The 16,181-nt window shown below is 43.8% G+C and overlaps 1 protein-coding gene across 4 annotated transcripts in view; it reads right to left on the bottom strand.

The window, feature by feature from the left end:
• LOC133281569 (phospholipid-transporting ATPase FetA-like) overlaps positions 1–16,181 on the bottom strand; it is an 85,550-nt gene that overhangs the window by 68,943 nt on the left and 426 nt on the right. Inside the window, exon 1 of one of the 4 annotated variants that reach the window (XM_061477294.1) lies at positions 5,193–5,445. The exons of 1 other annotated variant lie outside the window; for it this stretch is intronic. The gene's annotated coding sequence lies outside the window, so the exon portion shown is untranslated. Of the gene's footprint in view, positions 1–4,697; positions 5,006–5,192; positions 5,446–16,181 lie in introns of those variants that run through there. 2 more of the 4 variants (XM_061477290.1, XM_061477291.1) reach the window with 2 other exon arrangements.

The following is a 16,181-nucleotide window of genomic DNA, read 5'->3' as shown; positions in this document are numbered from 1 at the left end:
TTCTCAACCCTGCTGACCAACCTTGCTTTCCACCCCTAACTGACCTCAGCCTATAATTTTCAACATATTTCTACCATGTTTTAGGATTACTATTATGTCTTACAAAAGTCTCTTCACTAGGACTGAAGGCTCCCCATCAGATGGTGGAAGAGGTGAGACAACGTACCCAGAGATAAAGACCTCACATTTCCTAGAGCACCAGAAGCCACAGATCTGATAATCCCTGGCAGCACAAGGATGCACAATGCTGGCTGGTTCTGATCATTGCACGGCAATCCTTCTAAACTCCAGATCTTGCTGTATTTTACAAACATTTTAGAAAAGCTATCTCCAGCTACCAAACCTCTCCCAGATGTGTACTCAAGTGACAAGGCATATAATTTTAGCAGAGGGAAAAAAAGGATGTTTACATTTGTGAGGGAACAGGGAAGAGAGGGTTGTTGTAAGCCGCCTTTCAGCAGTGACAACATGAAAGAAACAATAGAGTTATGATCCTCATCTTGTAAACAAAAACCTGAAACTTCCTTCAGTTCTGACACGTCTTTTGCTAATTATTGTGATTCTTTAATCACTGGTTTCTGGTGTGACTGCAGTATGACAACAAGACTGCAACAATACGCTATTTGGGCATGGAGGGCATCTTTAATTCCTTCAGATTCTTAAGGGGTTTGATTAACATTGCATTCATTGAACATCTTCACTCAGCAGCAAATTTAAATTACCACCATGGCCAGCACAAATATGTACAGGCTCACTATTCCTACAAAGCCTTGTCTTTTAGGGCAGATATGGGTCATAAATTTGTCACATCCATTTGTACCAGTTACCTCTCCAGTACACCATCACACAGATTTAGCATAGCGCTTACTTAGTTAAAGCCTAGGAGTTATGAATCCTTCCCAAGCTGGCACGATACTTTATGCAAATCTCAGTTCTTAGCTTGCCCAAACCACAATGTCATATGAGAATGTGTCAGTATTCAATGGGCACACACACAGTGGCATTAAGCACTTGACACACCCCTATTGCACTGAGGTGTACCCTTTATTTTCATAATATTGCAAATATCTTCCTTTGCTGCTTTGTTATTGACTCACACACCTAATCCTCATACCCCTTCACCTAGCAAACTACTCTCATGGTGGCTATAGCTCCTGTGTGGGCCTGCCTGCTCACACCTCGTTTTTACCTTTACACTTCCATCTGTTTTCAGTCCGGGAGTTCATTGGCCATCAGCTACAAACATGAGAACAAACATAGACAAATGGTGGCCTTGTCCCTTTTGGGGGTGAGTCAGGTACTGCTCTCATTTCTGCTGGTTATCACGATTTTTACAGACAGATGTGCTCTCTTGGCTGGCCTCAGCTCTGCCTGTCTTCCAGTCCCAGGTCTTTTCCTTGGGGTATTCTGGACTCTCCATCCTACCTGCAGGATCAAACAACTTTGCACCTGTATCTATCAATCTCCACCAGAGTATTTTTTTGTTCCCCAGATTCCACTTGCAATCAAAATTAATGTCCTGGATCAGATTTCTTTATGAATCTCTCTATTTTTTAAACGTAGTATTTAGTTTCAGTCCCAAAATTATAACAAAGGGTCTTCAGCCCAATATCACTCACATACATTGCTATGGTTTTAATTTCCCTTTGCACTTTCTGGAATAAAATGACCTCTTTCACGTTTCATTTCCACATGTCATGAAGTACTTCTCAAATTTTGGTAAGATGCCTTCAAAGCCTCTTGTTCCTGAAAACCCATCAAGCACACAAAAACTTTCTATAGTCAGAAAAAAAGACAATTTCCTGTTTGCCTTCATTTTCACTGGCACCAGCTATTTTCAGAGGCAAAGTGAAGCACTGCTTCCATCTCCTCAAGTTGCCTTCCACAGTCTGTGACAGTCCCTCTGAACATTTTTGTTGTTCCATTTTCCACTCAATTATTTTATGGTTGTTTTGTTTTTTTTTTATTTTTATTTCTGTTTGAATAATTACACAGGTCCCGCTTTACAGGACACATTACTCCCCCATGTTTTCAGAGCCTATAGCAAAAATTATTTAAAGTTCAAATTCACAGTTCCTCATTTATGAGGATTTGGAGTATAAGCTAAGAATAAATTATCCCTTCTCACTATAGAAGGCTTTTCTATCTACAGATTGTCTAGCTATGGCTTACACTTCTGCAAAGACAATCCACTTCCTTTATGGCTACTGACAGTTTAATCATGGGTTCTAAGCAATTTAATATCCACAGCAAGAAGCTAATTTGACAGATCTTGAATAGGGAAGGGATGCTTTCTTGTAAACCAAATGCAGCCTTATTTAAGAGAGACAAAGAGCCAGATTAGGCTTGAGAACACAAGTGCAAAAAGCTTCTCCTGCATGAGAGGCAGGTAGCAATGAGCTACAGCACATGGAATTTGCTAGGGCTAAAGCCTAATCCAAAACCATGGCTTGCTAAGGGCTGCACTGCAGACTGGATATGGAAGGAAGCACTTCCCACCACCACAGTGGTGAGAGTCAAAATGAGACAAAACATAGCAGAACTCAGACGAACAGAGAGCAGATGTTACAGATGGAAAACATGGCTAGTTTCTTGGCCTCTCTTCTCTGGACAAAGCTACACAGCACATCAGATACAATGATAAATATGAATCAGAAAATACTTGATGCTTCTGCTCCCATCACCTTGTTCCCAGGCTCTGTGAAATGATCTGTGTTGAACACAATCATTTTTGGAAGGGTTATTTTAATCTGGATCATAGGGTGTAGCTCAGTACAGACCAAAATTCCTGCCCAAGCAGTGGTAAAAGCAGATCTGAGGAGTCAGGAAATTGTGCTGAATACTAGAAGGAAGCACCAAAGGACCAGAAGAATTAGGCAGTAAACCAAGATTTATCCAGTCATTTTTGCCACCACACATAGTGTGGTATGCATGCACCCTAAAAAGCTTAAATAGCCGTGCCCAGGTAAATAAGCCAAAATGCATACCTTACATCCAGTCACCAGCTCTCCCAGTCAGGTCTGGTTTTGCACATGAGCAAGATTCAAAGTTAAATTTTTTTTTTTTGCTGTTTTTTTATCTATGTTTAGACGATGTGACAATCACAAACACTGAACAGTCACAGGCTGAAGTGCTAGACTCAGTATACGATAAAGTAGTTCCCAAGCATTGGGCATTGTGACAGCAAGGCTGCCTGTGCTGATGAGTGCCCTTGGTGGAGTAATACTGTTAAATACCATGCGTTGAAACAAATCTAAGTTCCTAAGTTTTGAAAACCTGTTGCTTTAAAATGGATTTGCAGGCAAAACTGGAAAGCATCCATGGTTTAAAATACACTAGGTCCTCAACCCCCTGTTTTCTCCGTGCCTTCACTGCACACTTGCTGAGGGGGTGCAGGTGAGGCACTAAAGAAAGAAGCATTTACTACAGGTACCGCAGAGAGGAACATCACAGTTTGGAGCAATGTTTGCTAATGCTCTGGCCAGAGATATGTGAAGTCCTAGCACACCTGGCATAGACTGACCTTGTAATGCTGTTTACTAAGAAGCAGAAAAACAACTGTTAACAGCTGAACCCAGGACAGTATCACAAAGGCATGTTTGCAAAGGGACCCCTTTAAACTTCTGCTGTATTAACCGTTTCATTCAAAATGTCCAAATTTTGAATCCAAAGTGCACAATGTATTTGCTTTCCCTTACTGAAAGCAAACACAAAATTTCAGCCATTAGAAATAATTAGTACTAATCATATTTTAACTGTGAAACGCATTAGCATTTGTATTTCTCCAGCCCTTTTAACATCCTGTTTGAATACCTCAAGAGCAAAACAGGGAATACCACGTGTTGCACCACTCACACACAGCTCTACAAGTGGGGAAACACAGCAAGCTGCAGCATGGACAAGAAAAATGTGAGATTTTAATCCCAGAATAACACTCCTTCAGGGCTGAAATCACATTTGCCATAATTCAACCTGGTGTAAATTTAGGAGGCTATAAATGGTCATTCTTGGCATCAGGGTTTACAGGGAGCAGTGACTGGTTTAAATCTACTAGTGTGAAGAATTTTAATGTAACCCTGAAACCTCCCCAGCTCTTTGAACACCTGAAGAGGTATCCTGGGTGAGGTGAGCAAGCCCTCCAGCTATTTTTTGGTGCTATTCAAAGCTATACGCACACAAACCCACGAAACTGTGTGCTCCTACCCCTGCACTGCAATGTGCCAATGCAATTAGCTGTAATTGCTGGGAAACAGACTTCAGCCTGTTATCTGCCACGTTTTAAAGCAACGATCCAATATCCGCCATCTGTCTTCATTAAAATGCTCTTTAAGCTGACACCAGAACGGCAGTCAAACATTTGCATCCAGCAAAAGTTAGTTGTGACGCTCAAGTTACCGATGAGCCGCCGAGGCAGAGCCGGTTTCTGCATTCTGCTCCCCCCCCCCCCGAAACAACGCAAACAATAGCAGCCTCCCCGAGCTGCTGCTGCTGCTGCTTGGGATCATGCACAGCTCGTTTCACTCCACCCAGAAGCCGACCGGATCGCCCGGAGAAAAAGCTCAACCCCAAGCGCTTTGGTTGAGCTTTGCAAAACTCTTGACAAAGAAAACCTCCAAAAAAAAAAAAGGGCAAGTTTTCTGCACCCAGAAAAGTGACGGGGAAAACAAACAAGTGGAAGGAAAGCGTTTAAATCTTACCCTTGAAGGCTTAGAAAAGTCACAGCAACAGAGTTGCTGCCTTCCATAGCACTCTGGTACACTCCTCTCTTCTCATTTTTACACGCAGCTTTATCCCCTCCCAAGACCAACAGCTTCACTCGTAGTCGCAGCGCCGGGACATTCACCTAAGGAAGCCAAGCTCCTTTGCGCTGTAGGAAGGGCATCCCGTGCTTGTCTCTGAGCCTCTTAAAGATCCAGGACTGACCTGCTCTGCCATGCAATGTCCTGGTAACTAAACTTACTGCAACTTCCCCACTTCTTACTTTAGTCACTGTGTGGCTCCTTGCCAAATTCTTCACTTTTTTTTTTTTCCTCAGTTTAATTCTGTTTCCCGTAGATAGAGAGAGTGCAGTAGATCCCTTAAAAATAAAATGTTTTCAGCCCAACACGCTGTGACAGAGTAAAACAGAAAAGCAGAGCACCTGGGCTCGGGGCACCCCGATTAATTCCAGAGGCAACTGCTGCTTGCCTTACCTACCTCCTGCCGATGCGGAAGCTTTCAGAAGGAGACCAAGCGAGTAAAAGACTCCAACATATCAAATTGCTTTAAAAAAGGATGAACTTGGTGAGGGATCCATTTCCCAGGAGAAGCCCCTCTCTCTGAGTCTGTAATGCTGGAGTCAGCCAGGACTCCTTAAACCCAGAGGCACTGTCCTAGGAGCTGATCCCAAGTCTCCACCTCACCCACTTTCCAATAGTTGAGAGTAGCAAAAAGTCTGCAGAGAAAAAGCAGAATTGCATAACAACCGCAGAGCTTCCTTCGGCCAGCTGGAGGATTGCTTCGGAGCCGAAACGTCAGGGCTTGCTCATCCCTGAGAGCGTGACCTCCCCTTGCCCGCAGGGACACACAACTGGCCTCACGGATGTCAAGGGGACCCCCTCACCAAAACCCCTCAGCACCTTCAGGAGCCTCCAAACCTTCCCACTCCTTCTCCCACCTTGAATGAACCAGACATTCATTTTGCTCCAAATAGTTGGACCCTTCAAAACACAGTGCCAGTCCCCTGGCATTTTACCTACCTACCTATACTACAAGACTAACTGGGCTAACTACGAGCTTAATCCATCTACTTCCCTATACCTGTGAACTGCAGTTGTTGTAAGATCAGCGTATTCTTTCCTAAGTTGTGTTGACAGTGATGCCTGCCAGAAACATGCCAATTTGTTTCAGGCAGCAAGATAAATTTTAAGATAAAAGATTTCTGTATGTATTTATAATTGGTTTTTTTTTTTTTCCTTCATCTTCTGTATTTCCCCACTGCTTTTATATGCACTCTTGGAATTAATTTCAAACCTACCCACAAACCCTTGAACGCATTAATCAGCAAAGTAATTATAGTAGCATGAGAATCAAGGTTTTGCCAAAGAGTGTTTCCTAGAAGGTGACATTTTCTGTCAAGAGAAAAGCTATGGAGGACCCTGGATGCTGCAATGCCAGTACTCCAGTTGTCACAAAGGTTGAAATGCAAAATGGCAATGAGGAGGATTCCATAGCACCACAAGCAATTTCTGAAGGAGCAAGAGCCCATGTCCCTTTGCTATGGCTCCAGGGTTATTCTTCCAGGCTACACCTATTTGAGACAACATTTATTAAATTGGCTTCCTAATTCCAACACATCCATACAACAGCCAACATGGGACAAGACATGTAGGACTAACCTCCTCATGACCCAGGTCATTTTCAGATGGTTTTGAACTGAAAAGCATCTACCTTGATAATGAATTTCCCCTGTGCTAGTAATTTCTCATGTTCTAACCACCAACACCTCATCTCAACAGCAGCAGCCACGTATACCATGTTTTTTCTTGCAATCAGAAGTACAGGGATGGGGATTAATTTGGGTCCTTCTACATATTTGGAGAACCTCTCGTTCTTCCTTCATTCTTGAGTTTCGCCGTTCTTAGACCTTTCTTCTGCCTTTCCCCCCCATTTCACTATATTAGTTGATGATTCATTCCTCACTACTCCCACTGTCTTTGCTGCTGTTTGTACTTGCTTGTTGCCACCTTGACCTTGGCGACAGTCATTTCTGCCTTCCTCGACTTAAGTTCATCTCCTTCCTTTTGACATGAGAGCGGACCCAACCATAAAATCATCTGGCCTTGGGGCCTGTCTAGACTTTAAAATAGTTAACAGTTGGGTAGGCTGTTTTGCTAATGATTTTTCTTGGCACTGAAATACACCTCACGTACATTGGCAATTACTTTTTCCCTCAGCTATGCTTTCCCTATGGACTTCAGAGAACTTGCTTGTGTAGGGAAGCTCAGCACATGTAGGAGCACTCAGAAGAGCAGGAGTGACTCAGTGTTATGAACAGAGCCCTGAGGTCTCTTGTCCTTGCCTTACACTTTGTTCCCTGGGTAGCATCTTCTCAAGAAGCACACCGTTTGCATCCTCCTTTGCAAGTTTCTGAATACATCAGGGAGGGCTGCAGCCTGTGATGTTGTCTAAATTTCACTGCCTGCAGAAGAGGTGTGCATGTATGCTGGGTGTCCAAGCCCTCACTGCAGCCAGCGTGACTTGGGAAAAGATTCAGCTGGTCAGCTGCAGCAAGGCAGCAGTGAGTTTGCAGTGACCCACAGTTCTGGGAAGAAGTTCAGTCTGTTGTCTTTCCAGTAAACAAGCTGTTTTCTTGGCCAGGCTGCGACTTCCATACCATGCTGCTTCACCTTTGATCCCTCCACTTCCCCAACTAGTTACAGAGGCGGGATGGATTTAAACTCATGTCATTAAGACCTTATCTTAGGACTGTGTCTGGGAGAATGACTTCCAGTCATTCAGCCTGTGCTGTATTTCAGCTATGATCAAGATACAGCCCTGAAGACTTACTGACATGGATGTTTAAGGGATGCCCTCAGTGCATCCTCCGGACCAGATACGCTCTCCCTCTAAACAGCAAAACTGAGAGAGAAGAGGACCCTCTCTGGAGCACATGGGACCCAAATATGCCTGGTGACCTAGTAAGGCTTTGAATGGCTTAATATGCCCCTGGGTAACTGGAGAGGGTAACTAGAGGTTAGGAAAGAAGTGGGAGAGAAATATACTCTGCAGCATTCCACAGCGCAGAATGCAAATAAATATCAGTCCTTGTGAGAAGCCCTCCCTATGTCAGTGCTATTTTTAAATTACTGTCAACATAGATGCTTTCCCAACTACCTTATCTAGCTCAAAAGCAGCACTGACGATCTTTGCTTTCCCTTACTGTCTTGTAACTGCAGCCTGCTACTCCTGGACTACAAGGTTTGAAGCTTGATCTGCTCTACCGTGGCTGGTACCTCTGACTGCAAAGAGCTGATTGTGTCTGATCAAGCCAAGCTGGGCTCCCCCCACAGCAAGGTGCAGTGTTCAAGGATCATTTCCACCCAGCAACACAAGTGCATTGCTCATACTACCCATGGGAGTCACTACTCCAGAAAAGCCTTTCTACATGGTGTCACAGGTTTTCCTCACAAACCCCCAAGCATCAGTGTTAGATGACCGAATCTCCTCCCATAGCCTATTCTTTACTTATCCCAACTTTTCTCCCATTTCATAACTAATCCTGGCCAACAAGTTGCTCCTTGTGTAGGTGAAGGATAAGGAGCATGCTTCACTTTGGGGACCACTGACATATCTGTTGTTATGAGCACCTGCAATGGTTACAAGGGGTCAGATGGGCATCTTGTCCAAACTGTCCTTGCTATGAGAGACTTCCTGCATCCTCTTGTTGTTGAAAGTCAGGGTAGGGTGGATAAGAAATGCAGGACTGAAAGGAATGAACAGGGACATTGATGTTCACCCCTTGAATATCAGAGATCTGTTTTAAAAATACAGCATAGGAGGAACATCCAATCTGCAAATTGCCATAGTCCAGGAAACACCAGCACAATCATAAAGTGAATATCAAAAGACCAAAGGTCCCAAAATACACTGTATTACAGGTGAGGGAAGATGACGTGTGTGAGCAGTGTCCTTTATCCCTGCAGAGGATGTGGCAGGTGAAACTGTCCAGATGGCAGCAGAAAGCACAATGGAGTGGTGCAGAGGAAGGGAAAAAGAAATCCTATATGTTTCTGTTACCATGGCCAGACTGTGGGAGGAAAACAAAATGGACACAGGAAGGCAGTGTCATGAAGTGACCAGTTGCTCTAGGGCTGTCCTTGCCTGTGGGGAGCTCCTCAGCCACGTTCATTTAACTGCATCTCCAAGGAACTGATCCAAAGCAGCTCAGTTTGAAGGGATGCTCTGGATTCCTATCCATGTGCACCCATCTTCCTGGGTGTGATCTGAAACGAAGTGTGCAGGTTTAGCAGTTCATTCAAAAATATCCCCATACCTCACCGGTTACTCCAGCAGCTGGGAGCTGGCTGTAGGGTACATGCCGAACGGAAACAGTCAGAACGTGGTTTCAGTGGGTGTGTGCAGAATAACATGACTCATACTGATCAGGATTCAGTGGAGTGCCACTTACCTGCAGCAGGGAATGAAAGCTGTGTGGCTACAAATTCCCTTTCTCCATCTGAGCCCCTTGCCCCGTACTCCAGACCCTTAACAAACAATGAGCAGCTGGGGAAAACCATAAATCCACAAACAGGCAGCCTCTTGCCTGTAAAAAGAAAGCAGCAGCATCTTCCTAGCACCAACACCTGCAAAGGTGATACCTCATGATGATTTAAACAGAAATTAAGATGTCTCTTATTGTCCCCTGTGCAGCCCATAGGAGATGGAGCAGAAATGAAAACGTTTTGGTCAAAGTGCTTTCATCTGCGTTCATCTGCTCAGATTACACTGAAGAGGAGATAAAGCTGAGCTCAATTCTGCAGGGAACAAGGCCCAAGATTGTGTCATCTCTGAGGTTCAGTTCCCACCAGATTTGGGATCATGTGTTTACAAACTCCCTTCTGGCCAAAAATTTCACTGCTGTAGTAGGGAAGGGACTGTTGCAAGTGGGAAAGTCTCCCAAGCACCTGAAATGTTTGCTGTGACTCCATGAGGAATTGGGTGATTTGATGGACACAGAAGTCAGTGGGACCTGATGAAGATCCACCTGTTTCAGGATCATACTCTTGAACTATAAATCTGCGTCTCTTCTTTTGCCTGTGACCCTGCACATGCCTGACTGCAAGGGGAAAGCACAGGGATTAATCAGCTGCTGCACCAAACCCCAGATGTGTGCACACTGCTTTTAGCACATATTTCCTAATCATCATCAGTGAACAAAGTGGAATCTCAGGGGGGATGCTTCGAAGGGCTCGTTAAGAGATAATCATGCCTAGATGAATAGAAAAATCAATAGCTGAGGGCAAAGCAACAGCCCAGCTTGTTAGAGCCTCCAACTAAACTGCCCTTTGTAATATGGGTATTACACAAGACCTCCCGCTGTTATTTGCAAGGCAGTAGCTGCCACAAATACATATGCTGTATCTGGTGACACTTCAAACACTGTCACATGCACGCTCCTCAGTACACATCAAAAAAAACATCTCATACCACTGAGGAATTAGGATGCCCCTCAGTGGGACCCCGTGATTAAACACACAGAGGAAATCCAACCCATGCAGAGCCAACAAAAGGCTTTGGCATTTTACAGAGTCTTCCCACGAGCTGTGCATATGGGAAAAACGGGCTGCACTCGTGGGAGAAACTGTACTTCTGGCACAGTGTAACATCACCAGAAGGGCTGCATAACGTCTACACAATGTTTAAGCTCCTATAGTCTCCCAGAGGTGCTCTAGTCCTGGTTAGTCTCTGTAAACATCATTGCCACGTGCTAAGAGAGCTCCACATGCAAAGTAGAGCTGGACTGCAATGGATTTGCCATTCAGTTTTCCAGATGGCAGGCATAGGGGACACTGAGGAGCAGCATTCACCAGGCTCATCAGACTGTTTCCTACTGCTGCAATGCAGCCCTGTCCCTATTGTCGCTTCCACAGCTTTCTACACAAAGCATGTGTAGTGAGGATGGGAGATCCCTGGATCTGTGGGGAGCAGATTGCTTCTGCATTCCCTACAGCATCACAGAAGAGATCTGAGATTTATTTATTTATAATAAATGATTTGCATTGCATACTGCTTTGACAGTTAATTATCCTTTACATGAAAAAAACCAAACAGTGGCATTCTGAAAGGATTCCTTTAAATATCATGTCACATCCACTATGCCCATAAACACTTTAGCCATAATACCAAATTAAATACACCATGTGCATGTATATTAATACTGTCTCTTTTCCAGGTTACAATCATATCTATCCTGTCAGGAAAAATATGGAGGCAACCTGCTGCCTTTCATAAAATTCTCTCTAGTTTCAATTATATTTTGTAAACTTTCTAGCAGTATTTTCTGCATTAGGTCCTTATTATATTATTACAGCTTTTGCTGGCTAAATGATGGTAAGACGGCCTGCTTCAGGGAGGTCAGAAGGAGCTCAGTGGTAATAGGCTGCTGTTTGTTTTAGGGATGTGCAGCAGCAGCACCAACATTCTATAGGGGAATGGTTCCGAAACAGGACAGGAGCATATTATTCTAGCGCTGATACCTGGGACCTTTAAAAATCAAAGGGATACATGGAAATGGAGGCAGGTATTTAAATTCAGTACCCTATTCCCATCATTACCATTTGTCCTAGCATGTTTGGTTTTCATGTGCTGCTTGCAGCGTAAAATTAGTTGTGGGCCCCGTAAGAGGGAATGTTTGCTGTTTCAAGGTTTTACTGCTCTATCTCCAGAAGGCAGTGACACACAGCCTGAAACTAGGAATGTGCTAATGAAGGCAGACAGTAGAAAACTTACTCAAAGACACTAACAGACTAAAGGGAATTCAGTCAGTTTTCAGCAGTACTTTGTGGCACCAAACGCCTAGTCATGAGAAATAAAGAAAGGAGAAAGGAGTTTTCTTAACAAAGAAGTGAAAACCCCCCACAAAACCAACGGCCCTCTATCTTGCTGTGGCACAGAAAGAAAAGTTCAACCTTTTTTTGGTGCCTCCTCTCCCCAAGAAGATAGATAGACAGGGTCTAAAATAATAAAAGGAGACATGAATAATGAAAAAATAATAGGAGACGTGAAAGCAAAATGAGGCTTAGCACAGCCAATAAGAAACTGTACTCATAAGCACGATCTTCAGGGTGCGCTTTATTTTGGTTTCCTTTTTGTTCCATGTTCCATTATTTCCAGATCTGCATTTTAAACTTTCCTATTGCCTTGAATCTTGGCAAGCAACAAAGCACTTTTCATCCAAGATGTGTCACATCTCAAAAGGAGAAGTCTTTGATGCTTCACCTATCACCCATCTCCACATTTAGGCTACCCTTAGGCATACTGCTGCCCATGTAACTGCTTAGGCTAGATTGACAGCTGATATTTGCAGGGCTTGAGTGAAGAAGAAATGTCTTCTATGGGCCGTTAATACCTGGTCAGGTTCCCTGGAGTGAAGCAAAGTACTAGAGAGCCCATGTAATCTTTAAAGACCTTTGCAAAGATGGTGTAATCAGAACAGAATAAATGCCTTGTGTCAGTAAATGAAAGTCATGATTTCTCTTAGGAAAAGAGAGACTGGATTAGCTTTGGAGGTGAGTGTGGTACGGAGAGGTAAACAGCTCAGACAGAGGTCTGAATGTTTCTTTGGATACCATCTGCTGAACAGGTTCTGTCTGCCCAGAAAGGCATGGGCATGAATTTTTTCCTGCAGTCTGATTGCTTTTTTTGGTCATAGGAGAAAAAGTAGCATAAAGCACAAAGGAGTTAGGCAAAGGATGTGTCCCAAGTGAGTTTGCAGAGCATATTTGGGAAGAGCATATTTACACTACTCCAGGAAAAAATGCTGAGAAGAAATTTTGTTTGTAAACCAAATAAAGAAGGCATGTATTAGCCTGGCCAGCCCACCTGCAGCACATCTTTGCAGCAAGGGTTTACTGAAAGGGAAACTAGAGGCAAACCAGAGAATCGTGATCTCTGGCAAGCAGAGTGAGAAGTAGTGTCCAGTGACCAGCTGTACTGGGGTGCACATCTGTACCTTGAGACTCCCCAAAATGTTCATGACATGAGGCAGCCATGCCAGTGAGGCATGAAATTTAAAGAGACCGAAGTATGTATTACTTTAATCATTATCTTTTGTGGAGGAAAGTTTTCGAGTGAAAGGTTTTGATTTCTCGGGAGCTGGTTTCAGTTTGCAGCTCATCCTGCAAGTGCCCTACCATTTTGTTCAGCTTACTGGCTTGCATTTCTAGTTAACAGAACAAGAAGGGGCCTCTGTGGAGGCTCTTACAGCACTTGAAGGAGAAGACTCAAAAGAAGAAGGAGGGCACTTATATGGAGCTGCAAAGGCCAGGCAGCAGAAGCAACAGGGTTCACAAGTGAGAAAAAGAAACTTTAGGGACGTACTAGGAGGAAGTAAAACAGCTCTAGAGTCAGACCTCAACTGAAACACAAACTCATTGCTTGATAGATAAAATGGTAAAGAAAAGCATTGGAAAACAGTGAGTTTAATGTGTTTTCAGGTAGATGCCAATGTTACTATGAGTGGAGCTTGGGGGTTCCTATAAGGTACCTTGGAAGTCTAACACAAGCAGCTGAGGCCTTGGCTGATCTGCCTCAGAAGCAGCTGAAGAGGATGTTTATCAGAGCAGTCATGGTTTACAGCCCCACAAATAAATATAAATCACCATCAATTTCAGTTTATGCTCACATGTCGGTTCCTACAAACTACAGCAACTCAGGAGGAGATACACACCAGCCTGGATGGATTTGGTATGGGTGAGCAGCCTTCAGTGAGGTTGTTGCCTTTGGGCAGAGACAGAGACCATTTACCTTGAGACTACCTAAGAACACAGCGCAAAGGGTGAAGGGTTCTAGAAGAGAATAGCTGGGAGAGCAACGCTAACCCAAGACAGCACTCCGTTGCAGGCAAGTATAAACTAAGCAAAACCATTTTTCTCACTGCCCTCACACCTGTATCAATATCTTTTGTACTGTTGTAAAGCCAAAGCTGTACATTTAAGGTGGAAAAGTAAACTAAATCTTGTTTGTCCATGAAGTGAAATGGCAGGTGGGGAAAGCATTGGCAACATTCCCGACGAAAGCAAGAGTATAAACTGCACACAACAGCTCTTATCAAAGGGCAGGGGAAAGAAAGCGAAGGTCTTAAGGTTAAACTAGTAGTTAATTCAGATTGCCACTGAAATTGCAATCCACAGTAGCTGCAAGTCCCAGTAAACTCAGGATCACATGAACAATGCAGTAGGAAGGAAGCAATGAATAACTGAATAACCCATGGGGGCAGGCAGGGAGCTGTACAGGGCCCCTGAGAAGGAAAAATGAGTCTTGTGTATCTACAGATCAGTTATCAGGCCTGTCTATAGGGCATGCACCCACCTTTGACCTTGGATCCACCATAGTGTTGCCCAACCCTCAACTGCTGCTGTTTGTCACTGGAGCATATGGGGAAAAGCAAAGTCTTGAACAGACTGTTATCTACCTGCATTCCTCTTTCCAGTGCTCCTGCATGTTAAACCTTTGAGATGCGAAAATCGGTTTTAAATAGATAAGCATATTTAAATATATACGTAGCTACAGGTAGTAAAGCAGAACTCAACTCTTCCAGCCTTCCTGTTGCATCAGTCTCAGGTTTCAGGGACTCAGGTGCTTTTCTTCACCACCTCTGTATGTGTGAGGTGATGGCACCTCTTGCACGTGTGCAAGAACCTAATTCTGCTCCTCCTGGAGCCAATGCTGACCATATGGAATCATCTAGGAGTCCTAGAGTGGACCCATGACTGTAAGGAACTGGAAGGCAATACAGACTAAACATTACCATGCCAAATGCATGAAGTGAGCACAGAGTAGTCCCTCTAATGCAGAAAACCAACCCATCTTACCCTGTGGATCTGTCTTAGAATCATAGAATAGAATCATAGAATAGTTAGGGTTGGAAAGGACCTTAACATCATCCAGTTCCAACCCCCTGCCATGGGCAGGGACACCTCACATTAAACCATATCACCCAAGGCCTCATCCAACCTGGTCTTGAACACTGCCAGGGATGGAGCATTCACAACCTCCCTGGGCAACCCATTCCAGTGCCTCACCACCCTAACAGGAAAGAATTTCCTCCTTATATCTAGTCTAAACTTCCCCTGTTTAAGTTTGAACCCGTTACCCCTTGTCCTGTCACTACAGTCCCTAATGAAGAGTCCCTCCCCAGCATCCCTATAGGCCCCCTTCAGATACTGGAAGTCTTGTTCCATGATGATTTACTATTCCCATTCAAAGTGAAAGCAATTTTCCAGGTTGACTTGAAAAGAGCCCTACTTCCAGCAAACAGCATGATTTACTTGGTATCAGCAGAGTAGCTTATTTCAGTGTTCCCTTCCTTCCAGCTATTTTTTTTTTCCTAAAACATGGAATAGGATTACTTTCAGTAATGCTAAACTTTTCAGTAACGCTAAACTTTTCAGTAACGCTAAACTATAAGTAGGTCATGAATAAGCTAACACCTAGAACCAAAGCTAAAGAGCAGAAAGTCAGACTAAACAGAGATCCACAGAGGGGTTTTATTCCTAAGAAAAGTAACCCATTCACTCCAAAGGAAGTAAACAGTTACTTCTGTAACGTGAATTGTGGTGTTAGTTTCCCCTGACGGTTTGCAACCAAGTCAGCAAAGAGAAAGTGCTTTTATTGCCAATAGAATGGCATTAACCTTTCCTTTCAATACTATTTTTGAACTAACTTATCATTTGCAGAGGCATAGGTTAGTGCAGCAAGGTCACCTTAGCTAAAACAAGAAGGTTTCCTCCACAGATGACCACATGTAGGAAATCTCCTGCTGGCTTCTGTGGGACTTTTGCCTATGTCAGGACACCTGAATAATCATGTTTTCATGGGCAGAGAGAGAAGAGCAATGCTTTGTTGTGAAAATCCTCCTTCAGTACATGCTAGAGAGTCTTACTCCTCAGCTGAGAGGTCAAACCAGTGTCAGGTATGGGGGAACACTGGAAGATTTCATATGTCAGCTAAGCAAGGATTTTGGGTGGAAAGGGTTATTTTTATCTGTAGTTAAGAAGGTACATTGGAGGTGTTTTGTCTGCTCCGTTTCCCCCCTTCATGAAGTCTTTGGGCGTCCATGATTTGGCCTTGCCTTTTTGTGTTGTGTCACATACTAGTTTAATGAAACAAAAATAACCTAATGTTGTAATTTCTATATAAGGGTCTTAAAGAAGCGGCGCCAAGTGCTCCGTCTCAGTCTCACACCCTCAAGTTGTCAGAGAGACCAGTATCACTCCAACAGGCCAGAAAACCACACTCGTTAACTCGTCCACCTACCAGTTTGAGCTAGAACATCTCTCCTCCAGAGACAGTCAGTTATGATGCAAAACCCGTTATGATGAGGGTAAAATGTTCCTCCACAGAGAAGGAGAAGCCTGGCTCTCACTTCAGGAATTTTAAGCAGGGCAAAAAGAGGTGCCTAGATCCAAAGCCAGTAAAAT

Source organism: Pezoporus flaviventris, unplaced genomic scaffold (genome assembly GCF_033815535.1).
Source record: "Pezoporus flaviventris isolate CSIRO_AGI_PZ_B2104156 unplaced genomic scaffold, CSIRO_AGI_Pfla_v1 ptg000100l, whole genome shotgun sequence".
Classification (NCBI taxonomy): Eukaryota; Metazoa; Chordata; class Aves; order Psittaciformes; family Psittacidae; genus Pezoporus; species Pezoporus flaviventris.
The sequence above is the reverse complement of the archived record's forward strand: the minus strand, read 5'-3'. Positions and strand labels throughout refer to the sequence as shown.